Raw genomic sequence first — 27,278 nt, 5'->3', positions numbered from 1 at the left:
TTCTTGGTGTTCAACACCAGTCCTAGTGCTATTTTGGGCATTAAACGCCTAGTGAGGGCTTTTTCATTGGCTTTCAATGCTAGCTCTGATGCCTGTTTGGGTGTTGAACGCCCAGTGAGATGCTCTTCACTGGCGTTCAACACCATCTCAGTCTCTCCAAATTTGGCCTCAGCCTCTATGGTGAAGGCCTTGCACTCTTCTCTTGGGTTTACTTCAGTGTTACAAGGAAGAGTGTCAAGAGGAGTCTCAGGGATCCTCTTGCTCAACTGACTAACTTGTATCTCCAAATTTCTAATGGAGGATCTCGTTTAAGTTATAAAACTATGAGTGGTCTTAGAGAGGCTGGAGATTAGAATGACTAAGTCAGAAAGACTCTGCTTAGGAGTCTCCATATTCCCTTGAGAAGATGGGATAGTGGCCTGTTGTTGAACCTATTCTGGGTTCTTCTGCCTTGATTATTATGGAAGCCTTGCTGAGGCTTCTGTTGATCCTTCCACGAATGGTTAGGATGGTTCCTCCATGAGTGATTGTAGGTGTTTCCATAGGGTACTCCCATGTAATTCACCTCCTCTATGGTGGGTTGATCAGGATCATAGTCTTCTGCTATAGAGGAAGCTTCTTGATTGCTGCTAGCTGCACCTTGCATTCCACTCAAATGCGGAGAGATCATATTAACCTGTTGGGTCAAGATCTTGTTCTGAGCCAATATGGCATTCAGAGTGTCAACTTTAAGAGCTTATTTCTTTTGAGCTACCGCATTGTTCACAGGGTTTCTCTCAAAAGTGTACATGAATTGGTTGTTTGCAAACATCTCAACGAGTTCTCTTGCCTTTTCGAGCATTTTCTTCAAGTGGAGTGATCCACCTGTAGAACTGTCCAATGATATTTTGGACATCCTAGAAAGACCATCATAGAAAATTCCTAGGATAGACCATTCTGAGAGCATGTCAGGAGGATATCTGATCAGTTGCTTGTATCTTTCTCAAGCTTCATAGAGGGATTCACCTTCTTTTTGTCTGAAGGTTTGAACTTTCACTCTGATTTTGCTCATCTTTTGAGGAGGAAAGAATTTGGCCAAGAAAGCATTCACTAGCTTCTCCCAAGAGTCTAAGATTTCTTCAGGTTGAGAATCCAACCATATTTTAGCTCTGTCTCTAATAGCAAAGGGAGAGAGCATAAGTCTGTAGACTTCAGGATCTACTCCATTGGTCTTAACAGTGTCACAGATTTGCAAGAATTTCGACAGAAATTGGTGTGGATCTTCCTGTGGAAGTCCATGGAACTTGCAATTCTATTGCAGAAGAGAGACTAACTGAGGCTTAAGCTCAAAGTTGTTAACTCTAATGGTAGGTATGGAGATACATCTACAATAAAAGTCAGAGGTAGGTATGGTATAGTCACCAAGAACCTTTCTTGCCTCTCCTTCATGATTAGGCTCGGCTACCATGCCTTCAGCTTCTTGTTCGAAATTTTCTGAGAGGTTTCTTCCGAAATGTTGTACTTTAGCTTGTTGTAAATGCTCCTTAGAGTTTTCTCAAATTCAGGTTCAAGATTAAAGAGAGGTTCTTTGTCCCTGTTCCTGATCATAAACAAGAAAAGGAAAACAAGAGAGAAGAAGAATGGGAGCTCTTTGTTCAAGAACAGAGGACTCCCTATGAGATGTGAAGAAGAAAGAAGATTGATGATAGAGATGAGAGAAGAAGAATTCGGCTATAAGAGAAGAAGAATTCAAAAATGAAAAAGTAAAAAGAGAAACAAGAATTATAATGTTTTTGTTTTTGTTTTATTTATTTATTTAATTCGAATATAAAGGTTAATGAACTAAAAAGATTTGAAAATTAAATTCTGAATTTCGAAAAAGAAGAGAGAGAAATAAGCAAGAAGTTTTCGAAGATTAGAAGAGAGAAGAATCAGTTAGGAAGTTTTGAAAAAGAAGAAAGAAAAAACAAGTAACTAATTAAGAAGGATTTGAAAACAAGATAAGATAGAAGATTAGAAAAGATTTGAATTTGAAATTTAAATTTATAAAAGATAAGATAGAAGTTAAAATAATTTGAAAAAGATTTTATTTTGAAATTTGAAATTAAAAAAATAAGATAAGAAATTAAAAAGATTTGAAAAAGATTTGAAAGATATAAGATTTGAAATTTGACTTTTGAAAAAGATTTGATTTTGAATTTTGAAATTGAATTTGAATTATGACAAGATAAGATTTTGAAAATTGAATTTTAAAATTTGAATTTTGAATTTGAAACAAGATAAGATAAAGATTTGAAAAAGATTTGATTTTTGAAATTTAAAACTACGATAAGATAAGAAAATGTTTTTGAAATTAAAATTTGAAAAATTTGTTGCTTTTTTCGAAAATTGAGACAAAGATAAGAAAATATATTTTATTTTCTTGACTTTCGAATTTAATGAAGAAAGAGAAAAATAACAAAAAGACACCAAACTTAAAATTTTTAGATCTAAGACACCTAGAATTCAAAAATTGCAAAGAAAAACACAAAGAGAAACCAAACTTAAAAATTTTAAGATCAAAACAAGAAGAAGAACAAGAACACTTTGAAGATTAAGAAGAACACCAAGAACAAAACTCAAAGATTTCAAAGAAAATAATAACATGCAAATGACACCAAACTTAAAGATTTTGAAAGCCCAAAGATACCAATTTTAAAAATTTTAAAAGAAAAGACACAAGAAGACACCAAACTTAAACGACACTATTTTCGAAAATTTTTGGAAAAAAGACTCAAGAATTCGAAAAACACTCAAACAGGAACAAGAACAAAGACTCAAACCAAAGATAAAATAAAGAAAATATTTTTTTTTTCAAAAATTTTTTTTGAAAGAAAACAATAAAAATTTTGAAACTTCAAGCAAGACAAGAACAAAATCAAAAGACTTGAATAAAAAGATCAAGATTAATAAAGAAAACAAAATATTATTGAAAGCTTTTTGAAAAGAAAATAAAAGACTCAGATAAAATAAAACTAAACCTATAAAGAAAAGGAAATTACCTAATCTAAGCAATAAGATAATCCGTCAGTTGTCCAAACTCGAACAATCCCCAACAATGGCGCCAAAAACTTGGTGCATGGATTCCCACACTTCGCACAAGTGAACCAGCAAGTGCACTAGGTCGTCCAACTAATACCTGAGTAAGTCAGGGTCGAGCCCACGAGGATTGTGATTTGAAGCAAGCTATGGTTATCTTATAGATCTTAGTCAGGCGGATAGAAAAGTTGTTTGTTGGTTTAAAATGCATAAAAGTAAAATAAATAAAATGTCACTCAGTTGATGGTGAATGCAATGATAAGAAGATGGTTATGCCTTGGAGATATTTTGTTCTTTTGGATTAATTCCGGTCTTACTGTCTTCTTCAACTGTGAATGATTTCTTCTATGGCAGGTTGTATGTGATCAACGCCCTTATTAAGAGACCGCTAATGCTCCTCCAGATCTGAACCCCAAGGTTAGTGCGGATCCAGTCTGATTGAGGGTGAAGCTCCTGCAGCTCATTCTCTTTAGTGATCCAACTCAAAAACCCACAGACAAGGTTGAATCTTCCGGATCAGAGAATGTTGCACCTTTGGTTCTAGCCATTACCACAAAGACTCTAATCTCCCTGTACCTCAGCTGAACTGGTGTCTCGAGAAGTCCCCAACGAAGTCGTGGGTTAACCGTCTAAGAGATGTATAATCAAGCTAGTGGTTCATCATTGTCCGATGAATAACTCACTCTGAACCCATGTAGAATGAGATAACCTTGTGCCGGTTTAACTCATTCATAATGATGAAGAACGAATATACATCTTAGAATAGAGAATCAAACACGTATTGAGATAGAATAGTATTACTTTATTAATCCATAAAACTTAGCAGAGCTTCTCCCCTCAACCTAGGAGGTTTAAAAACTCATACTGATAGAAAATACAATGCTAAACGTGTAAAGTGTCAAAAGTTTTTTTTTAGATTGTAAAAGTTCTCAAATATAAATACTAGACTAATGACTAAGGATTACATAAGATGGGTAAAACAATCTTTTAGTGTGAAAATTCACTTCTGGGGCCCACTTGGTGAGTGTTTAGGCTGAGCTTGATTGAGATCCATGTGTTAGGAGGCTCCTTAGGCATTGAACGCCTGCTTGGGGTTCCTTTTTGGGCATTGGACGCTGGTCTCCTCCTTGTGGGCGTTGGACGCCAGAATAGGGCTGGAGGTTGGCGTTGAACGCCAGTTTTGGGCCTTCAATTCTGAAGCAAAGTATGAACTATTATACATTTCTTGAAAGATCTAGTTGTTAGCTTTCCATAGCCAGTGAGAACGTGCCATTTGGACTTGTATAGCTCCAGAAAAGCTCTTTCGAGTGCAAGGAGTTCAGATCCAGAGAGCATCTGCAGCACTTTCTCTGTCTCTGAATCAATCTTTTATTCCAACTCCTCAATTTCAACCAGAAAATACCTGAAATTGCATGAAATTACACAAACTCAAAGTAGAACAAAAAATGTGAATTTTGCACTAAAATCTATGAAAACTTAGTAAAACTTAAACAAAACATACTAAAAACTATATGAAAATGATGGCAAAAAGCGTCTAAAATATTTGCTCATCAGGTGTCTTGAGAGGATAAGAAGAATGGAGGTAGACGAAGATATGGGATTCGAAAATAGTGGGGGGGATTTCAAATTTTAATAATAAAAGAGGAGACTAGAATTAAAATATTTTTATTTTTATTTTGTTTATTTATTGATTTTCGAAAATAATAAGGAAATTAAAAGCTAAGACAACTAATTAAAAAGATTTGAAAATTAAATGTGATTTGAGAAGCGATTTTGGAAAATAAAAGAAAGAAAAAGTCAAAAAAATATTTTGAAATTCAAATTTGAAAGAAAATAAAGTTTTGAAATTTAAAAGTTTAAAATTTAAAAAGAAGATAAGATAAGTACGTTTTTAAAATTTAAAAAGAAAGATAAGATAAAGATTTAAAAAGATTAAGAAAGATAAGAATTTAAAATTTAAAATTTTAAAAGAAGATAGGATAGGAAGGGTTTAGAGTAAAAAGTTATGATAAAGATTTGAAAAAGATTTGAGAATATAGGATTTGAAATTTAAAATTTAAACTTTACTAACAAAAAAACACGAAACTTAAAATTTTTAAATCAAGATAAGAAAAGATAGCAAGATTTTCAAAAATTTAAACAGAGATAAAAGAGGTATTTTTTGGATTTTCAAATTTTAAAGAAAAAGAAAAATAACTAGAGACACCAAACTTAAAAATTTAAGATCAAATGACACTAATTTTCGAAATTAAAGGAAAAATAACTACAAGACACCAAACTTAAAATTTTTTAAATCAAACAAGAAAAATTACCAAAAACAATTTGAACACAATGAGGAACACACAAGAACAATTTTCAAAAACTCAAGAAAAGAAGACAAAAGGGACACAAGACTCAAACAAAAGACAAAGATTACTAAAGAAAAAGAAAAAGGTTTTGAAAATTTTTGAAAAAGAAAACAAAAGACACAAACAAAAGAGCAAATAAACCTTAAAGAATACCTAATCTAAGCAACAAGATAGTCTGGTAGTTTGTCAAACTCGAACAATCCATGGCAACAGTGCCAAAAACTTGGTGCGCGAAATGGAACTCGGCACAACTGAACTGGCAAGTGTATCGGATCGTCCAAGTGATACCTCAGGTGAGTGTGGGTCGAATCCCACGAAGATTGTCGGATTAAGCAAGCAATGGGTATCATGTAAATCTTAGTCAGGCTATTAGAAAAGATGGTTGTTCACTTGTTTATTTGAAAGCATAAATGAAATAGTAAAGAACAAAATACCAGATTGATATTAAAACAGTGATAAAGATTCATTTAAGGCTTCGGAGATGCGAGTTCTTTCCGGATTAACTTTTCTTATTGTCTATAGCCGAAGATGAAGCTCTAAGCAATCCACTTCCCTTCATGATCCTACTCAAAATGCCACAGACAAGGTCGGATCTTCCGGATCAGAGAGTGCTGCTTTTCTGACTCTATCCTTAGCGCCATAGAGACCTCAGTAACCCACAGTCAACGGGGTTTAATGTCACGTATCCAAAGTTGCCCAAGTACTCTCTTGGAATCCATGATGTATTCTCTAGCTTTAGTTCAATGCTATTCGGATCTGGACTCGCACGGAACCCATGTAGAACAATGATGAATGTCACGGTTCACCCCGAATTCATTGAGATTGAAGAACGAGAACGCATAAGAGAATAGAATCAAACATATTGAAATAGAAACAGTAATATTATTAATCCATGAGAATCGGTAGAGCTCCTAACCCTAACTCAGGAGGTTTAATTGCTCATAGCTTACAGAAAATAGTAGTGAAAGGTTTGAATAAGCCAAAGATCTATAACAAGCGTGATCTTTGTTCTATTTATACTATTCTAATAATGAAAAGAATACAAAAATATGATAGACTAGACCTAGAGGTGTGAAAATCCACTTCTGAGCCCCACTTGGTGAGTGTTTGGTCTGAGCTTGGGGGTGACTCCACGTGCTGGGACTCCTCTTGGGGCATTGGACGCCAAGCTTACTCCCTTTTGGGCGTCCAAACGCCATCTTGGTCCCTCTGGGGCGTCCAAATGCCAACCAGGGGTCAGATGGGCATTCAACACCTGTTTTGGGCCATCGTTTCCAAATATAAGTATAAACTATTATATATTTCTGGAAAGCCCTGGATATTAGCTTTCCAAAGCCATTGAGAGCGCATCATTTGGACCTCTATCGCTCTAGATATTCTCATTTGAATGCACGGAGGTAAAAATCTGACAGCATCTGCAGTCCTTTCTCTGTCTCTGAATCAGACTTTTTCAAAACTTGCCAGAATCACCCAAAAATCAGCTAAAATCATAGAAAAACCACAAAAACTCAAAGTAGCATCCAATAAGTGATTTTTGCACTAAAACTTACTAAAACATGATAAAACTTAACAAAACATAACCAAAGCACTAAGAAAACAGAGCTAAAAAGTGTATAAAATATTCGCTCATCAAACGCCTAGACAGATTGAATGAGGGAGTTACGTACTTTTAAAATTTACTTCAACAGACTAGAAACAGTGAAAACAGTAAAAAACGTTAAAAAAATATTAGAAATGAAAAACGGGGCGTTAATCTTAATGGTTTGGCCTGAAGTCAGGCCAAACGGGCTAAAAACGCTAACGGGTTGGACTGGGCCCAAGTTGGGCCAAAGTCCAACTTATATAAGGTTCATTTAATGAACCAATCAGCACAAGCACACACACACACCCAGCTGAAAGAGAAGGGGAAGAAGAAAACCCTCGAGCACTATTCATCATCTTCTTCCCAAGCTCATATCTTGAGCTATAGAGCTCTGATCGCCGCACCGTTTACTACTACGCGTTCCTTGTGAAGAGCTCTACAAAACCAATATAAGAAACTGGTAAGGAAAGCTTGAATCCCTCTCAGTTATTCTCTTCAAAATATTGAGTTTCTAGGGCTTGGGATTAAGTAAGTTTTTGTGATTTTGGATGTTTAGGTTCACTCTAATCTTTGCTTAGTATTGGATTTTGGCGTCCAAAGCTATTAGGAAAGGTAAGAGGCATTGAACCCTTGTGAGATTTTGTTTATATTGAGCCCTAGGTTGAATTATTGTGAATTATGTATGTTATAGCTTGAAGTTGTGATTATTGGAACTTATTAGAGCTTATTGGTGATTGTTGGTAGCTTGGATTGTGTTGGAAAGCCTAGCTTGTGCTCAAATTAGGTTAAGGGCATATTGGTAATCGGCCAAGGTATGGTTTCGGTTTCCTCTATGTAATATATAATATTCATGGACACTTAGGCTAGTGACCCATAGGATAGGTTTGGAAATTTATATGTTGTTGATGATTGTTTGTGTTGATGATGTATATTGAATTGATGTTGTTGTTGTGGTTAAATGATGAAGTTGAGATATGATGGATTTGGATGAATGATTATTGTTGATTATTAGTATGAATCATGGTTGAGTTGATGATGAGAATTGATAGTGATATAAGGATGATTGTGGATATGTTCTATGTGTGATAGTTGAGGTTGAGAATAATAAAATGTGAAGGAAAATATGGTAGGATTGGTGTAATATGATACAAAGGGTAGATTTTGATGAAAAATGGAGTTTGGAATGGTTGGTATGGTTTTGGTTGGGTTTTATAGGCAACTGTGGAAATTGTGAAATTTGGTAAGAGTTGGTTTTTGGTGAACTTTGTCTGATCATAACATTTGTCTCGATTTTTAAAATTCGATGAAATTTATTTAGAATTAAAGTCCATTGAAAACCCTATAAATCGATATAAAGTTTGTAAAATTTGGCTTTTTGTAGAGGAAGTTAGGATCATTTAAAGATTGGTGTAAAAATATGAAATTCTAATAACTTACAGAATTTTATGATTTCTGGTACGTGCGCACGCACAACCCTGTGAAAATCTTTACCTGTGCGCATGCACAGACCTGTGCGTCCGCACACGCAGGGGAAGGCTCCCTGTTTGTAGCAATAGCACAGCTTGTGCGCGCACACACCAATGAAGAATTGCAACCTGTGCGTACGCACAGCCTTGTACGCACGCACATGTTGGGAAGGTCAGTCTATTTGGGGCGCTAGCCCAGCTTGTGCGAGTGAATAGACTTATGAAATTTTTCTACCTGTGCGTACGCACACTCTGTGCGTACGCACACTTTTAAAAAGTCTTTCTGGGCGTGCACACGCACACTCTTGTGCGGACGCCCACACCCTGTTTCTCAATTTTAAACTTTGTTTTCAACTATTTCACTTTCCCAACAAGATTGTAAGATTCTATAACACCATTTGAAGTCTTTTGGGCTTGATTTTGAGTATGAGAACATGGGAATTAACTTAAGGGTTTAGTTGATGATTATTATAAAAAATTAGAAAATGAAGGCTTAGGTTTTGGGTATACTGAAGATGGTTTGATGGTGTGTGAAGGTAGATTGGTATGTGAAGTGAGAAATGATGAATTGTTGAGTTTGGAAACTAAAATGTGAATTGACAGTGGTTGAGATGAGGCGAGCACTCCGAAAGAGATGATGGATCCATGCTATACTGAAAATGTTTTTCTGAAAATCACTGATGTATCATTTTATATTGAGTTCATGAGACGATATGTGCTCGGCAGGGACGGCGGTTGGATCCCACCTGTCGAGGTAGCGGCGGCGGTGTAAGGATGGTGGTTTAATCCTGCTTACGTTGAGATGTGAGGTCTGTGGCAAGAGTATCCCGCTCGCATCCCATTGGATCAATAGAGTGTGCAGGCGCAACACCCTAGACAGTGATCCGAGCACTATATCTCGGGGATTCCCATTGATGACTCCGAAGGGCGACATATCCATGGAGATGTGTCGGGTTGGCAGTTGAACCGACGATGTGATATCACAGCCAATAGGGCAGGCATTCATCATATGCATCTTCTATCTGTTTGTATGCTTTGCTAGCTTGTAATTGTATGCCAAAGTGAATAACATGCCTATTTGCTTACTTGAATACTTGTCTTATATGTAAACTTGTGTTTTACTTGCATTGTATATAATTGTGATTTCTACTGGAATTGAGGAGGTTCGGAAGGCGGTGGCGATGGGATCGCATGGGGGATCGGTTGGTGAAGGTTGTGGGACAACGGTGTTTGGTTAGAATAGAAATTCCCTAGGATAGAGTACCCTGTTTATTTATATTAAGGTTTATATATATATGCTTTATTTTTTTAGTTATGCCTTAAGTTGATTCTTGTGATGGATATGAAGTCTAGGATTGCCTTTGGCGTCCTGGGGTCTTATATCCTACATCACTGGGCACTGTTACCGTACTGAGAACCTCCGGTTCTCATACCATATTTTTATTGTGTTTTTCAGATGCAGGTCGCAACCCACCTCGGTGAGTTGCTTGGATGGTGATAGAAGCGGAGGATCCGGATACCTTTTTGGAGTCTTTTGTTTATTTTGTTTATACATCTCTCATATTGTATTTTGCTTTAGCCTAGAGGCATGTATTGAGAGAACAAAACTTGTATAAGCTGTTTTTACTGTCTGGTTCTATATTTTTGTATATGGCAAGCCGGCTTAAACTCTGCGAGCCGTGGCTAGATTCTTATGATATTATACTATGATATTTTGTTATAATGTATCTATTTCTTGTGCCGTAAGCTAGTAGCTTCGTTAGTACGTTTTGTGCTTTTGAAATCCTGTTTTTGAGCTATATCCTTCATCGGGCTTCTAGACTATACTATTCTTCCTATATATATTCTATGTATGAGCTTAGAACTGTCGTAATCTCGGATTAACCTTTGCTTTACGACGCGAGGTAAAGGTTAGGCTAATTAGGGTGTTAGACGCACACTCCCCTGTTTTGCACCAAAACTCTGTTTTTCATGGTTTGACCTTCCTGACAAGCCTATAAACCTCCAAAACTATTATTTTGATGAAAATTCATTCATTTTGAACTATTGAACAATCCATTGATGTTCCAAACCTCCAGAAACTCTAATGAAAATGTATTAGTAAGGTTTTGAGTCACGGAGTAAGGGTTAATGAGTTGAAGAAGACGATAATTGATTTGATGAGATGATAAAGGTAATGAATGAGATGATAATGAAGGAGTTTGATTGAGAGAATGATGAATGATTGTGTTTGAGACATACGTGACCGGGTAAGATGCAGTGGTGTTAACCACTTGATTCGGGTATGAATTCAAAATGAATGGATGAATCACAATGAATTGCAATGATAATAAAAATGTGTTTCTGTATGTGACTCCGGGTAAGATGCAGTGTGTAAGAACCGCGACTAATTAACCGTTTAATTAAATAATTAATATTTTCCAAAATAGGATCCAAAAATTTAGAATGAGAATTGGAGGATTTAAATATAATTTTTGGACTCAATAGATTTTTCTGAGTCAGAAAATGTATTTTTTGCAAAAAACTAAGTAAAACTGCGAACCGGCAACTGAACCGGTTGAGCCGGTTTAAGTGTGCCCGATACTGTAGAGAATAATTAAAAACAATAGAAAACCTCAAGAAAATATTAGAAATTGAAAACCGAACATTAATTTTAAAGCTAAAAACGCTAACGGGTCGGACGGGGCCCAAGTTGGGCCCTAGCCCAACATATATAAGTTTATTAAATGAACCCATTCAGCCGCCATAACACTTAGAGAGTGAGAGTTGCAGTTGAGAAGAGAAGAGGGAAGAGGGTTTTCATTTCACTATTTTTCATCATCTTCTCAAGCTCATAACTTGAGCTACGGAGCTCCGATCGCCGCCCCGTTTACAGCCACACGATCCTCGCGAAGAGCTCTACAAAACCCGCCCAAGAAACTGGTAAGGAAATTAGAAAATCCCTCTCAGTTCTTCCTTCCAAAATTTCTAATTTTTAGGGTTTTGTATTGAATGAAATTTTGTGATTTTGGGTGTTTAGGTACAGTCTAGCACTTGATTACTATTGGGCTTTGCTTCCAAAACTGTTGGGTAAGGTAATAGTGTCTTGAAACCTTGTGAAATTGTGATTAAGTTGAACCCTAGGTTTGATTATGGAATTTGTGTAATTTCTAGCTTGAATTGGTTTTATATGGAGTATATTGTTGACTTAAATTGCTTGAAAGTGGACTTGGTGGCTGGACTTGTTGATCTTGGTTGAGGATTTGGTGAACTGAAGCTTGTTGGAGTTCAATTTTGCATTTTTGGTATATTGGGAATCGGCGAAGGTATTATTTCGGTTTCCGCTATGTAATATATAATATTTCTGGACACTTAGACTGGTGACGCATAGGATAGGTTTGGATTGATATGGTTGTTGAATTTGGTTGGTTGATTATGTATGAGAAATTGATGTTGTTAATGTATGATGTGTGATGAATTTGAATGAGAAATATTATTGATGTTGTTAAACAATGTTGATTATTGATATTGAGAATGAATGAGCTTCATGTTGACGGTTGAAAATGGTAAAATGATTAATGTTAAGTTTGGTGGATGAGAAGAGATTTTAGTGTGAAATTATGGATAATTGGGTTTGAGAATTTGATGATATGAGTAGTGGATTGTAGCATAAAAGGTAAAATCTAATGAGGGATGGAGTTAATGTGGTTTTAGTTTGGTTTTGGTGGTGAAATTAGAAAATTGAGAACCTTGTGAAATTTTGTTAAAAACAGATTTTTGGTGAACTTTGACGGATCATAACTTGAGCCTCTGTTTTCAAAATTTATTGAAATTTGTATTAAATTAAAGTTCATTGAAAAATATTTAAATAGATATAAAGTTTGTAAAAAAAGGATTTTCGTAGTGGAAGTTATGATCATTCAAAGTTTAGTATCAAAATTTGAATTATGTGAATGCTGCAAAATTTGTGATTTCTAGTTTGTGTGCGCACGCACAACCTTGTGCGCATGCACACCCCTATGAGTTTTTGAACCTGTGCGCATGCACGGCCTTATGCATATGCACACACAGGGGATGGCTTGCTGTTGAGAGCGCTAGTACGACCCGTACGCACACACAACCATCAAGGTTTTGCAAGCTGTGCACACGCACAGCCCTGTGCGCACACACATGTTGGAAGGTGCATTCTGTTGAGGGCGTTTGCACGCCTTGTGCAAGTGAATAGAATTAGAAAATTTTACACCTGTGCATACGTACACCTCTATGCGTACGCACACATTTTGAAAATCTTCTTGGGCGTGCGCACGCACACCCTTGTGCGTACGCACATGCCCTGTTTTTCAACTAAAATCTTGTTTTTAACTGTTTCACCTTCCCAACAAACTTGTAAACTTCTATGACACCTATTTAAGACATTTTGGATTGTTTTTGGATGTTAAAACATACAGAAGGTCTTTGGTGGAATTTTTTGGTATTTTCTTGAAAAGTTAGAGAACGGAGGCTTAGGTTTCTGGTGTACTAAGGATGGCCTTCGTAGAGAGAGAATGAAGAATAATATATCAATTGAGAAACTGATGAACTGATGAGTTTAGAATGGAATTTATGAATTGGCAGAGGTTTAGATGAATCTGGGACTCAGAGTTGCAATGATGAATTGTCGGTAATACCAAAATAATGAATTTTCGAAAAACCACTGTTGTAAGATTTTTTTTGTAATTTGAGATTGTTGAGACACTATGCGCTTGGCAGGGACAGTGGTTAGATCCCACCTGTCGAGGTAGCGGTAGCGGCGTAAGGGTGGTGGTTCGTCCCACTTACGTTGAGATGTGAGGTCTGTGGCAATAGTATCCCGCTTGCATCCCTTCGGATCACTAGAGTGTGCAGGCACAAAATCCTGGACGGTATTCTGAGCACCATATCTCAGGGGTTCCCATTATGATTCCGAAGGGCGACATCTCCATGGAGATGTGTCGGGTTGGCAGTTGAACCGACAATATGATATCACAGCCAATAGGACAGGCATTCATCATATGCATCTTTTATCTGTTTGCTTGCTTTGCCGACTTGAAATTTATGGCTAATTGTATAACATGCCTAATTGCCTATTTGAATTACTTAACATATATGCCTATACTTGTGCTTTACTTGCATTGTATTAATTGTGCTTTCTATTGGGATTGAGGAGGTTCGGAAGGCAGTGGCGATGGGATCGCATGGAGGATAGGTTGGTGAAGGGTGTGGAACATCGGATAGTTGTTAGTTTAGAAATCCACTAGTTAGATTACCCCATTATTATGTTAATGTTTAATTTATTATTTAATGTTTTAGTTATTCTTTAAGATGAATCTTGTGATGGATATAAAGTTCTAGGATTGCCTCTGGCATCCCGGAGTCTTATATCTTACATCACTGGGCACTATTATCATACTGAGAACCTCTGGTTCTCATACCATATTCTGTTGTTATTTTTCAGATGTAGGTCGCAACCCAACTCGGTGAGTTGCTCTAATGGTGACAGAGCGGAGGATCCTGGATATATATTTTGGAGTCTTTTTTCTTATTTTGTTTAGATCTCTCACTTTTGAATTTACTTTTGCCTAGAGATTTACTTTGAGAGAGAAATTTATATAAGTTGTTTTAACTTTTAGATTTCTGTAATGTCTGTATATAGCTAGCCAGCTTAAACTTCGCGAGCCATGGCTAGATCTTTATACTATTATACTCTAATATTTTCTTATATTATATCTATTTCTTGTGCGTTAAGTTTGTAGCTTCGTGAGTACGTTGTGCACTTTTTAAATCCTGTTTTTGAGCTGTATCCTTCATCGGGCTTTTAGAATATATTACTTCTTCTATATATTATATGTATAAGCTTTAGACTTGTCATATCCTTTAATTAACCTTTGCTTTATGACGCGAGGTAAGCTTAGGGTAATTAGGATGTTACACAGTGGTGTTATCCACTTGCTCGGGGTAAGAGTCAACAAGCCGGGTAAGATGCAGTGGTGTTATCCACTTGCTCCAGGAGAGTTCAAGGCTTCGGGTAAGATGTAAGGGCTGTATTTTGTCATCGCTTGCTCCGGGTCGAGAACTGTAACACCTCCTGGGTAAGAGGCAGTGGTGAGGTTGTACCCTGCTCTGTGTACGCGGGTAAGATGCAAGGATTGCAACGTTGTCCTACTTGCTCCATGTTTGGTATTCTGTCCAGGGTTAGCTACCTGACATGTCAGGTTTGGATTTATAACTGACAGATGAGATTCATCAGCCGTAGGACAGGCATGCATCATGTGCATATGTTTGATTTGCTTGTTTGTGCATTAATCGGGAGTGCTTATGTCAATTTGCATGCCTAATTGTTATATTTTCTACTTGCATTACTTGTACTCTAATTGTGTTTGCCTTTGTTTGTTTGTTTGTCTGTGTGGCTCTATCAAAGTTTGGAGGACTGGAGGAAGGTGAAAGATTAAGGATTTTTTGTTAGAGTTTGGTTAAGTTTAAGAACCTTAGAGAACTATGCCTGTTTATGGTTTCCATCTTAAGTCTTTAAGTTTTATAATCTTAGTGTCAGAGTTCTAGGATTTTCTCTAGCATTCATGGGACCTTATATCTTATTTATGTGGGAACCGTTACCATGCTGAGAACCTCCGATTCTCATACCATATATATATATATATATATATATATATATATATATATATATATATATTTAATTTAGCTATATCTAGGGGTGTTCTAACTAATAGTCTATTTTCTAATAAAGGCTGAATCACCGAATGCTGTCAACTACTTGTGATGTATTTATGTGTGGTTGTTTATAACTGTTTTACCTGTTATTATTTGTGAATTGATTACAAATGATTCTGTTTATTAATTCAAATGTTTTCAAAAAAAAAAGTACCTCACTAACTAACTACACTTTTAACAACGAATCAGGCTCATATAATAAATAATAGATAATATATAGGATGACAAATTGGTAGCACTCAGTTTCTGGTATGTCCTAGGCGTACTGAAAATTGGGTCGTTACAATTTGGTATCAGAGCAGTTCGTTCCCAGTAGAGCCTGGGGAGTGGACTGACTATGCTTCATTGCATACTCTGCTTGTGTGTCTTACGCCATTAGGGTATCTTTAAGATACATTTGGCATGAATGTCTATGAGTGCTCATTTTGGGAATGTTTGTGCCTTACTTGAAATATTTAGACTGATCACCTTAATGTTGATTGTTTGGTGCAGATAGGACCTTAATGACTGCGAATAGACATAGTTTAATCGAGTTCCGAATGACAAATCCATGCGAGGCACAGCTATCCTTACAGCTTTTATTATCTCCATGGTTATGGTTATGTTATATTTGGATGCTGTAAGGAACGAACGCTTATTTTACTTGTCAGGAATCTGGACACACAGCTAGGATATACCCAAGAAAGTTTTGTTGGAATCTAGTGCGAACCCAGCAACAAGGTCGAGTGTTTGCCATGACTGCTGATGATGCTATGCAATCAGACACCCTGATCCAAGGTCAGTGTATTGTCAAAGATCGATTTCTAACTGTACTGTATGACTCGGGTGCATCGCATTCCTTTGTTTCTTTAACTGTTGCTCGTGAGTTGGGACTAGATTTCTCTGAGTTAAACTTTGATCTGATTGTCCATACACCTACATCCCAAAATGCTTTGACTAGTTTAGTGTGCCTGCAAGTACCATTCACTATTAGGAACAGAACTTTTATACATGATCTAATCTGTTTGCCTCTATGTGGTTTAGAAGTTATTCTAGGGTTAGATTGGTTATCTAAGTATCATGTTTTCCTTGATTGCTATGAAAGAACTGCTGTTATTCCGTCTGATAGTTTAGATATTAAACCATTTCTGTCTCATACTTTATATCGGAATTCTGTAAGAGTTGCATTAGACGGGAGTGATTGTGAGGAGTACGTTCTGTTAGCGGCTAGCTCGAATGATAGTGAACTAAGCTTAGAACGAATCCAAGTGGTGAAGGAATTTCCTGATATTTTCCCGGACGACATACCTGAGTTTCCTCCTCAGCGAGAGATAGAATTCAGCATTGAACTTGTACCTGGAACCGGACCGATTTCTATAGCACCGTACTGGATGTCACCACTGGACCTTGCAGAGTTGAAGAAGCAGTTGGATGAGCTACTTGGAAAAAAATTTATTCGTCCCAGCGCATCACCTTGGGGAGCTCCGGTGTTGCTAGTAAAGAAGAAGGATGGTGGAATGTGACTTTATGTAGATTACTGACAGTTAAATAAAGTCACTATCAAGAACAAGTATCCACTTCCACGAATAAATGATTTGATGGATCAGTTAAAAGGTGCAACTATGTTTTCGAAGATTGATTTGCGATCGGGCTATCACTAGATTCGAGTGAAAGAGTCAGATATACCGAAGACTGCATTTAGAACTCGATATGGTCACTATGAGTATACGGTTATGTCGTTTGGACTAACTAATGCTCCTGCGATTTTCATGGATTACATGAATCGTATTTTCCGTCCGTACCTTGATCAGTTCATAGTAGTCTTCATAGACGATATTCTCATCTATTCGAAGACAGAAAGAGTGCATGAAGAGCATCTAAGGACTGTATTGTAGACACTGAGGACTCGGAAGTTATATGCTAAACTATCAAAGTGCGAGTTCTGGACAGAGAAGGTGGCATTTTTGGGACATGTTATATCACAGGGAGGAATTGTAGTGGATCCTTCAAAAATTGAAGCAGTAGTGCAATGGGAACCACCTACGACCGTTACAAAAGTTCGGAGTTTTCTCGGACTTGCTGGATATTACCGGAGGTTTATTAAAGGGTTTTCACAGATAGCCTTACCTCTGACTTACCTTACACGAAAGGAAGTTCCGTTCGTTTGGACGGCTGAGTGTGATAGAAGTTTCAAGATGCTTAAGGAGAAGTTAACAACTGCACCTGTATTAGTACTACCCGACCCGCAGAAACCTTTTGAAGTATACTGTGACGCCTCTCATAAAGGACTTGGATGTGTGCTGATCCAAGACAAAATTGTGGTGGCTTATGCTTTCCAGCAGCTGAGACCTCATGAACGAAATTATCCGACGCATGACTTGGAGTTGGCTGCAGTAGTGTTTGCTCTGAAGATCTGGAGACACTATTTGTATGGTGCTCAACTAGAAGTTTTCTCTGACCACAAAAGTTTAAAATATATCTTTTACCAGAAGGATCTTAATATGCGACAGCGAAGGTGGATGGAGTTCCTGAAGGACTATGATTTAAGTTAAGTTATCACCCAGGAAGGTGGCAGACGCTTTGAGCAGGAAGAATTTGAATATCTCTTGGATGATGATAAAGGAAGAAAAGTTACTCGCGGAATTTGAGGACCTTAAGTTGGCTATGACTGAGACGTCAAGTGGAGTCCGTTTGGCCCAATTGCATATAACACCAGATTTTAAGATTAGGATTCAGCAAGCACAAGCACAGGATTCCGAAATGATGACGATGCTGAGACGGATGAAAGTAGAGGAACCAGAAGCTGTAAGACTAGATCGTAGCAGCCTCTGGAGATATAAGAACAGAATTTGTGTGCCTAGCTCTGGAGATTTGCGGCAAAGGATTCTTGCAGAAGCTCATCAAAGTATATTTTCTATGCATCCTGGAGTAACAAAGATGTATCAAGGATTTGAAACAAATGTTCTGGTAGCCGGGATTGAAGAAAGAGGTAGCTGATTATGTCTCAAAATGTTTAACCTGCCAGAAGGTGAAGGTGGAACACCAGAAACCGTCAGGAACCCTGCAACCCTTGGAAATACCATAATAGAAATAGGAGCAGATCACTATGGATTTTGTCACGGGATTGCCAAGGACCTCAACAGGATACGATGCTATTTGGGTGATTGTGGACAGGTTAACAGAATCAACATATTTTCTTCCGATTCGAGTTGACTATACTTTAGAAAGGCTAGCACGGCTATATATTCAAGAAATCGTACAATTGCACGGGATACCTTCGTCAATTGTTTGAGATCGAGATCCGAGGTTTACTTCCAGATTCTGGGGAGCTTTCCAGAAAGCTTTAGGAACAGAATTGCATATGAGTACAGCATACCATCCTCAAATAGACGGACAATCAGAGCGAACAATCCAAACATTGGAAGACATGTTAAGATCTTGTGTGATGGATAACCAGGACAGTTGGGATAGGTATTTGCCATTGGTCGAGTTCATCTATAACAACAGTTACCAACAAAGTATCGGGATGGCACCATATGAAGCTCTCTACGGAAGCAGATGTCAGACACCATTGTGTTGGAATGATGACGGAGAAGCTAGTGTTTTAGGTCCAGACTTAGTGCAAGAAACTACTGAGAAGATAAAGGGGATTCGCCAGAAGATCCAGACCGCACAGAGATGTCAAAAGAGCTATGCCGATAATAGACGTAGACCCTTAGAGTTTAGTGAGGGAGATCATGTCTTTCTAGAAGTAACTTCGATTACTGGAATAGGTAGAGCCCTTAAGACTAAGAAGCTTAACCCACGATACATAGAACCTTTCTAAATACTTAAAAGAGTCGGTCTAGTAGCTTATCAAATAGCCCTTCCTCCTTTTTTATCAAACCTTCATGATGTTTTTTTTATGTCTCGCAACTTAAGAAATATGTTCCCGATGATAGTCACGTTTCACAACCAGAAACAGTACATTTATAAAATGATTTGACATATCAAGCATCACTAGTTCAGATCGTAGAAAGAAGTGATAAGCAGCTAAGAGGCAAGACTGTTCGCTTAGTCAAAGTAGCATGGGAACCAAGAGGAAAAGAAGAGCACACTTGGGAATTGGAAGATAATATGAGATCTGATTACTCGCATCTATTCTCAGGTAACTGAAATTTTGAGGGCAAAATTTTCTTTTAGGAGGGTAGAATGTAACCACCCCGGTTTTCGAGAACGCGAAATCTTTTCTGAAAGTACGGATTTCTCCGGAAGATCAATAAAGGAAAAACCTTTGATATATCATCAAGTATCTCAATCCTCATTGTCATTATGTCATCTTTAAGTTAGAACCTTTTCCGAGACAAGCTCGATAACGTCACGAAGAACCTGGTTTTTGAACCGTATCGACTAGAAGTTTTGATTTGGTTTTTGTAAATAGTCTCAGTTTGACGAACCGGACTTGATTTATGAGAGAAGAGAGATAATAGGATGATATTATCATTATATTAGTATTAGAAGCTTCTTGAATAATATTTTAAGGTTACCTGGTCAGTTTTAGTTAAAAACAAAAAATCGATTTAACCGGATTTACGGTTTACTGGTGCAGCTTAGCACCAACACTCTCTGATGAATTTAGCAATGCTAAGGCCTCATTATACATGTACTATTCTCATAATAAATATGTTACTAGTGTCATTTATGCTAGTAGCTCAGAAAATAATTTTTAGAGATGATTTTACGAGTGTTCCGATACATCTAGTTTTAGTAGTTGTACACTAGAGATATTTTAATATTATTTTAATCCACCTCCAAGCCAACCAATCACTACTCACCTTACACCCCCAAGACCTCCAAGGCTGTCTCATTTCATCATTTTGGCCGAAAATAACAAGAGAGAAAAAAGAGAAACTTTCATGAACACTTAATCTTCAAAGCTTGATTTCTTCTAAACTAAAACTCAAATCAAAACTCCGATTTCACCAAAATGACCCTCTCTTCTTCCTCTACATAACCATGTAACTTATCAAGGATGGAAATAAGGTGAGATATCTGTCTCCCTCCCATTTCAATTCGGTTTTCAAGGAAACATGCTTAAACATATATTTTCTTGATGTTCTTCCTTAGGAATCATGGTTAACTTGACTTGAGGGCCAAGAAACGTGAATTTCCAGCAATTCTAAGGTGAGATATCTCTTCCTAACATACTGAGTGATATTTGGTCAGTTGAGAGTTTGTGGATTTAAAGTTGTTCTTGATGTGTTTTAGGAGGAAAAAGTGCTTTAAGAACACTTCAAAGAGTAACCGGATTTGGAGCAGCAAATCAAGGTAGGGTGTCACGAAATTAATCTTAATTATTTGTGTTTGAGTTGTGTGAATGTTTTATAAATTGGCTGTGCTAAAAATTGGTTGCATATATGATTGATTCTTGGTGAAGATTTGGTGAAATTTTGATGAAATTTGATGAAATTCAAGCTTTAAAGTTCATGTTCTTGGGCAGCTGGAAAAACGAAACCCTAAGATTAAATTGAGGTTTAATTTGTGTTTAAATCATGTAAAAAGTATGGGGTTTTAGTGGCTGCTAATTTATTATGAATTATAGTAAAAATCGGTTGCTGAAAAGACTGAAAAACGGGTAAAAACAGAGAAGGAATCTGAAGAATTTATGAAGAACATGAAGAACACTTTGAGTGTGATGAAGAACAATGAAGAACACCTTTTTGATTCATAAAAGGGCAAGGAAGTAATTAATTTGGTGTTTGAGGGGTTATTTAGTAATTTTTGAAAGTTAGGGTGGTAAAAGTAGAAATATTAAAAGTTACGGGTGGTAAAAAGTGAATTTTAAAGGTTAAAAGTAAAAGTAAGTTAATTTTCGAAAATTTAATGATAAAATAATAAAAAAATAATAAAATATTAAATAATAATATTTAATTAAAAATAAAATTTTAATAAAAATAGTAAAATAATGCAGAAAAGGCAGTTTTCTTTAAAAGCTTTAGAAAGACAACTTTAAGCGCAGAATCTCATAATTACCTTCATAAAACACTTAGGGAGTGGTAAAAACATATTAGTGAGGCAAAGATAAATAAAAGATAAAAATTTGAAGAAAAGATAAAAAAATCGAAGAAAAAGTCTGTAAAGTTTTAATGACAAAAAAAACAGACAGAGACTAGTGAATGAACTAGGGCAACATAGTTAGTCTTGGAATTGCGAATAGGGTTAGGTATTATATGAAAAGCTAAACTATTTCAGTATAGACTTAATAAACCTATACTTGGGACAGACTAACTATTCATACCGAAATTTACATAAGTTTTAAATACATACGTTAAACAGAAAAATCATAGCAGAGTAAAGAAACACAAAGAATAGAGTAACCAGAGCAGAATAAAGGGATACAGAGAAAAGAGTAATCAGAGCAAAGTAAAAAGACAAAGAGAAAAGAGTAATGTGATAAAGAGAAATGGTTTGAATTAAGATGTTGTAAAAGTGAAAGATGTAAAGTTTGTACAGTATGATTGAACAGAGAAAGAAAGAGGTACTGCATAAAAATGTAAAAATGATGATGAATGATGATAATGAGAATGATTATGTGATGATTTGTTGCTTGAGGCAACCCAAGAGATATTTATTTGTTGCTTGAGGCAACCCAAGAGATGTGTTTATTCATTTGTTGCGTTAAGGCAACTCCAGATATGCTTGTATGATCATCTGCTGCAGTGAGGCAGTCAGATAGATAATGGTGTGATCACTGAGAACGCTTTCCTACGGTACAGATCCATATTTTATTTTTGTAAGGCAGAGGGGTTATTTCCTGCTACAGAAGTACCGTGACCACCTGTTCCATTTCTGTAGTGGCAGAGGGGTTATTTCCTGTATACAGAAGGTGTGTCGGCGTACATCCCTGCAGTGGCAGATGTGTTATTTCCTGTGTGCAGTGGATCCTGTGGTGGCAGAGGGGTTATTTCCTGTATACAGGGGTATAGCCAATAGAAAAGCCTTATCCAGACAGAGGTTGCTGGATAACGTCGGGAGTGGGTTAGTAACCGACAGATGAGCTCATTACCTGCACTAGGTCTAGACATGCATCATACTTGGTTGCGCATTTCCTTTGTTATGTTTGTGGTATGAATGTATACTTTCCTTGTTTGTATTCCATTCTCTGCGCTTGTGATATTTTCTTGTATTCTTCTTTTTGTGTTCTGCTATCTGTTTTCTCTATCTTCTCTACTTATCTGTGTTTTCTAATTACTGCTTCCTCGTATTCTGCTAATAGTCTGCTAAGCAACATAGAATTAATGAACGTAACTAATAACCCCGACCCTACTAAGAACTCCCCAGTTCTTACCCCTTCTCTCTCCCTTCCCCCTTCAGATGGAAGTAAGAGTACCTTACCATAGTTCGCTGATGACCGTTCGCAAGAAGAGGATTCTGCTCTAGATAGTCTTCTGAGTCTAGGGTGAATATCGTTCTCTGATTATATGTAAATACTGTAAGACCAGCCAACGTCTGCACCCCTTCGTATGCGCACTTTAACCTAAATCCTGTGTACGAGATTCCTACTTTGTGGATACTTCATGAGGAACCAGAGAGACGTCCTGTGGAAAAGTCTGATCGTGTAGAGGAGTAGCAGATGATGTTCTATCTTTTGATGACGTTCCACCTGACTTGAGTTGTGAAGACTTAGAACGTACTTTCCCTCGTTTTAGTAGTTTGGAGGGACTAGGTGAGTATAGAGTCTAAGCTAGCCTAGGTGCCAGCTTAGGGACCTCTTGAACACGTCAGGACCTTGGATGTTGTATATATATATATATTATTTAGCTATATCTAGGGGTGTTCTAACTAATAGTCTATTTTCTAATAAAGGCTGAATCACCGAATGCTATCAACTAATTGTGATGTATTTATGTGTGGTTGTTTATAACTGTTTTACCTGTTATTATTTGTGAATTGATTACAAATAATTCTGTTTATTAATTCAAATGTTTTCAAAAAAAAAAAAAAGTACCTCGCTAACTAACTACGCTTTTAACAACGAATCAGGCTCATATAATAAATAATAGATAATATATAGGATGACAAATTGGTAGCACTCAGTTTCTGGTATGTGCTAGGCGTACTGAAAATTGGGTCGTTACAGAAGCCCAATTCCTCCCACGCGAACGCGTCACCCACGAGTCCGCGTCATATTGGAAATAAGGCCATCCACGCGATCGCGTCAACCACGCGACCGCGTCACCCCAAATTTTGGCAATAAGCAACTGAACAGAGAGTTGCGCGAACGTGAGGCTGCACTCACGCCAATCGCAAAAATCAAGCCACGCGATCGCGTGACCCATGCATCCGCATCACCTGACCTTATCGCGCACCACGCGACCACGTCTCTCACGCGTCCGCGTCACATGCGGCGCACAGATTATCCCCATTAGCCAAAATATCTTATCTTTTCTTCCCCAAATCCTTATTTTTGTTTTCCCTTATTATTATTTCTTTCTTTTCTCTTCTTTCCTAGCTCATTCGTCCTATCTTTTATTTTATTTTACTTAATTTATTTGCATATTTCATTCACTGCATCTTACTTTTATGCATATTTTTATTTTCTTTTCTAAATTTATTATTCCTTTTCCATTGGTGTTAAAAATTTTCTTATTCAACTGTTGCATCTTCTCTTGAAATATTTTGGGTGCTTAGTGACTTATTTTATTCTGGTTAGGTAATATTATTTAAATCAATGCCAATATTTTATACCTGTATTACTTTTTGCATTGACATGAATTTACATTACCTCTCCCTACCCACACTCTCCCTCATTGTTGCAACATTTTGCACCACTGGTATGCCATGTGCTTCTATTATTTTCTCACTTGCATGTTGTAGCTACCATGCAATTGGGACCCTTATTATCTGGCATTAACACCCATCTTTTATTTTCTATCTTTATTTTTGGGTTACTTTTCTTCCCTTTTTCTTTCAGGATGGCAACCAGGAAGAGAACCGGAAGACGTTACATGGGAGAGACAAACAAGTCCATCTGCACAATCTTTGAAGAAAAGCATCAGTTGGAACAACCCGTCCACCTGCACATCTCAGCATGCACCGAGGACGGTGCAATCTTTAAGTGTGGGGAGGTCGATACCGATCTCCATGGGTCAGTCACTCTTCTATCTCAACACCAATGGTTTATTTTCCTTGTTAGTTGTTGCATTTGCATATTTGATTGCATATTTATTTGATTTTGTGCATATTTTACCACTTGGTTGAAGTAATATTTTCTTTTTCAAGAAACCTTTTAGAGCATTTCACTAATTTGAATAAAATTTAATGTTACACTTGTTTGAAGAAATATTATACTGGAACATGGTTTAGTGCTCGAACACACAAAACCTGTGAGATTTTTGAGCCTATTTGAATTGGTTTTATTTTACCAACCAATATTTTATTTTTGGTGTGTGTTTTTCTCTCTAAAATTGTGATCTTTGTCTTTCTTAATTCTATATTTCCATGGTTTGATGTATGCATGCACTTATATGATTGAGGCCTTTGTTTCACTAAGCTTACATACCCATATGGCCTTAACCCTTCATTATCCTTTGCAAACCAATGTTGAGCCTATTATACCCCTTTGTTCTTTACTTTAGCACATCAATAACTCTAAGCGGAAAACAATAATGTCCTTAATTTGAATCCTTGGTTAGCTTAGACTAGTGAGAGTGCTCATGAATTAAGTGTGGGAAAGAATTTGGAAACATTTGGTTTGAGAATTGAGTATGTTAGAATTTTCTGAAAATGTGAAAGAAATGTTTAGGACATGATTCATGCATCCAATAATTTAATCATATGCATTAAGAAAGATAAAAGAAAAAAAATATATATATATAAAAGAGAAGTGAAAAAGAAAAGAGCAAATAAGTAAAAAGGGGACAAATTAAAATGCCCCAAAGTAAATGTTGAAAGCAATGCATATGTATTGTACTTGAAATTAGAATGCATGAATATGTGGAAAACATGGTTAATGGATAGTTAGATGTTGTATTATGATTACATGGATTGTCTAAAGTTAGGTGGAAAGTTTAAGTTAATTAAGGATTCAGATTTTAGTCCACTTGGCCAAATACAATCCTACCTTGACCCTAACCCCATTACAACCCTTAAAAGACCTCTTGATATGTGTATCTGTGCATTAAATTTTTGTTGATTGTTAGATGAAGAGCAAGCCTTAGAAAGCAAGGTTAGTAGAGAATTGAGAGAATCGAACCTTAAACACTTGAGTGATTAGAGTGTATACACTGCCAGTGAGGGTTCGATGCTCAATTCCTTGTTCCCTGCTTTCATGAGCTATTTTCTTCTTGCAAGTCTATTTGTACTTCATTTTCATGATTTGAATTAGTGAAATCCAGTTTATATTTCTTCTTGAAAGATTTGTTTACTTTTAACTAAGTAGGTAGAAATATTTTGCATGTAGTTGCATTCATATAGATAGGTTGCATTTCATACAATCTATCATTCCTCTTCACTCCTTTATAGCTTCTCTTGAGCTTAGCATGAGGACATGCTAATGTTTAAGTGTGGAGAGGTTGATAAACCACTATTTCATGGTTTATCTTGTGCTCAATTGAGTGGTTTTTATCAACTCTTTACCCACTTATTCATACTATTCGCATGGTTTTACATTTGCCTTCCTAATTATGTGCTATGATTGAAAACATGCTTCTTTGGCCTTTATATTGCTAATATTAATCCTCTCTTATCACCATTAGATGCCTTGATATGTGTGTTAAGTGATTTCAGAGATTACAGGGTAGGAATGGCTCAGAGGATAGAAAGGAAGCATGCAAAAGTGGAAGGAATACAAGAAGTTGGAGAAATTGCTAAGCTGTCCAGCCTGACCTCTTCACACTCAAACGACTATAACTTTAGCTACAGAGATCCAAATGATGCAGTTCTAGTTGCGTTGGAAAGCTAACGTCCAGGGCTTCGATTTGATATATAATTTGCCATAGCTGCCTCAAAGTTAGGCGATGCGAACACGTGAATGACGCACCCGCATCGCATCTGCAAACTTCAATCCGCGGGACGCGTGGACGACGCCTCCGCGTCACTTGCCCGCGACCTGAACGTAACAGAAATTGTAGAGAGCAATTTATGGGCTGCTTTTGACCTAGTTTTCAGCCCAGAACACACAGATTAGAGGCTATAAAGTGGGAGAATGCATCCATTCATAATGAAGCTTTCATATTCACAATTTTAGGATTTAGATTTAGTTTTTAGAGAGAGAGGTTCTCTCCTCTCTCTTAGGATTAGGATTTTAGGATTTCTATTAGTTTAGTTCAACTCATCTTCAGTCACAGGTTCAATATTCCTTTTATTTTATATTTCTCTTTTACTTTCTGATGTTTTAATGCTTGTATTGGTTATGTTGCCTAATTGGCTTATGAACCATCCATGTTAAGGATTCTTTTTATTTAATATAATTTGAGGTATTTCAGAATTATGATTGCTTTCTTTTATTTATATAAATAATTTAGATTTTTCCCTTTTGGCTTTGGTTGAGTCATTGGAGACACTTGAGTTATCAAACTCATTGTTGATTGAAAATTGGAATTCTTCAAGAATTAATTCGAGTTCCAATAACTCTACCCTTTCAAAGATTAGGACCTGAGGAATCAAAAAATTAATTCATCCACTTAACTTACCTTCATAGTTAGAGGTTAACAAAGTGGGAGAAAAATCCAATTCTCATTACAATTGATAAGGATAACTAGGATAGGACTTCCAATTCCTCATACCTTGCTAAGAGTTTATTTTATAGTTATTTATTTATTTTATTCTTCTTATCATTCAACATACTGCTTGCTTACTTTCAAAACCCCCAATTTACAAGACTCATAACCAATAATAAGAACATACTTCCCTGCAATTCCTTGAGAAGACGACCTGAGGTTTAAATACTCGGTTATCAATTTTAAAGGGGTTTGTTACTTATGACAACCAAAACATTTGTAAGAAAGGTTGATTGCTTGGTTTAGTAACTATACTCGCAACGAGAATTTACTATAACTTCTAAACCATCAATCTTTAGTTCTTCAATGCTTGCTCCAAGATCACATAAGGCCGTCTTGATGCACTCAGAGGATATGGTAACTT

Source organism: Arachis ipaensis, chromosome B7 (assembly GCF_059453495.1).
Source record: "Arachis ipaensis isolate K30076 ecotype BB chromosome B7, ASM5945349v1, whole genome shotgun sequence".
Taxonomy (NCBI): Eukaryota; Viridiplantae; Streptophyta; class Magnoliopsida; order Fabales; family Fabaceae; genus Arachis; species Arachis ipaensis.
This window is presented reverse-complemented; position numbering follows the sequence as displayed.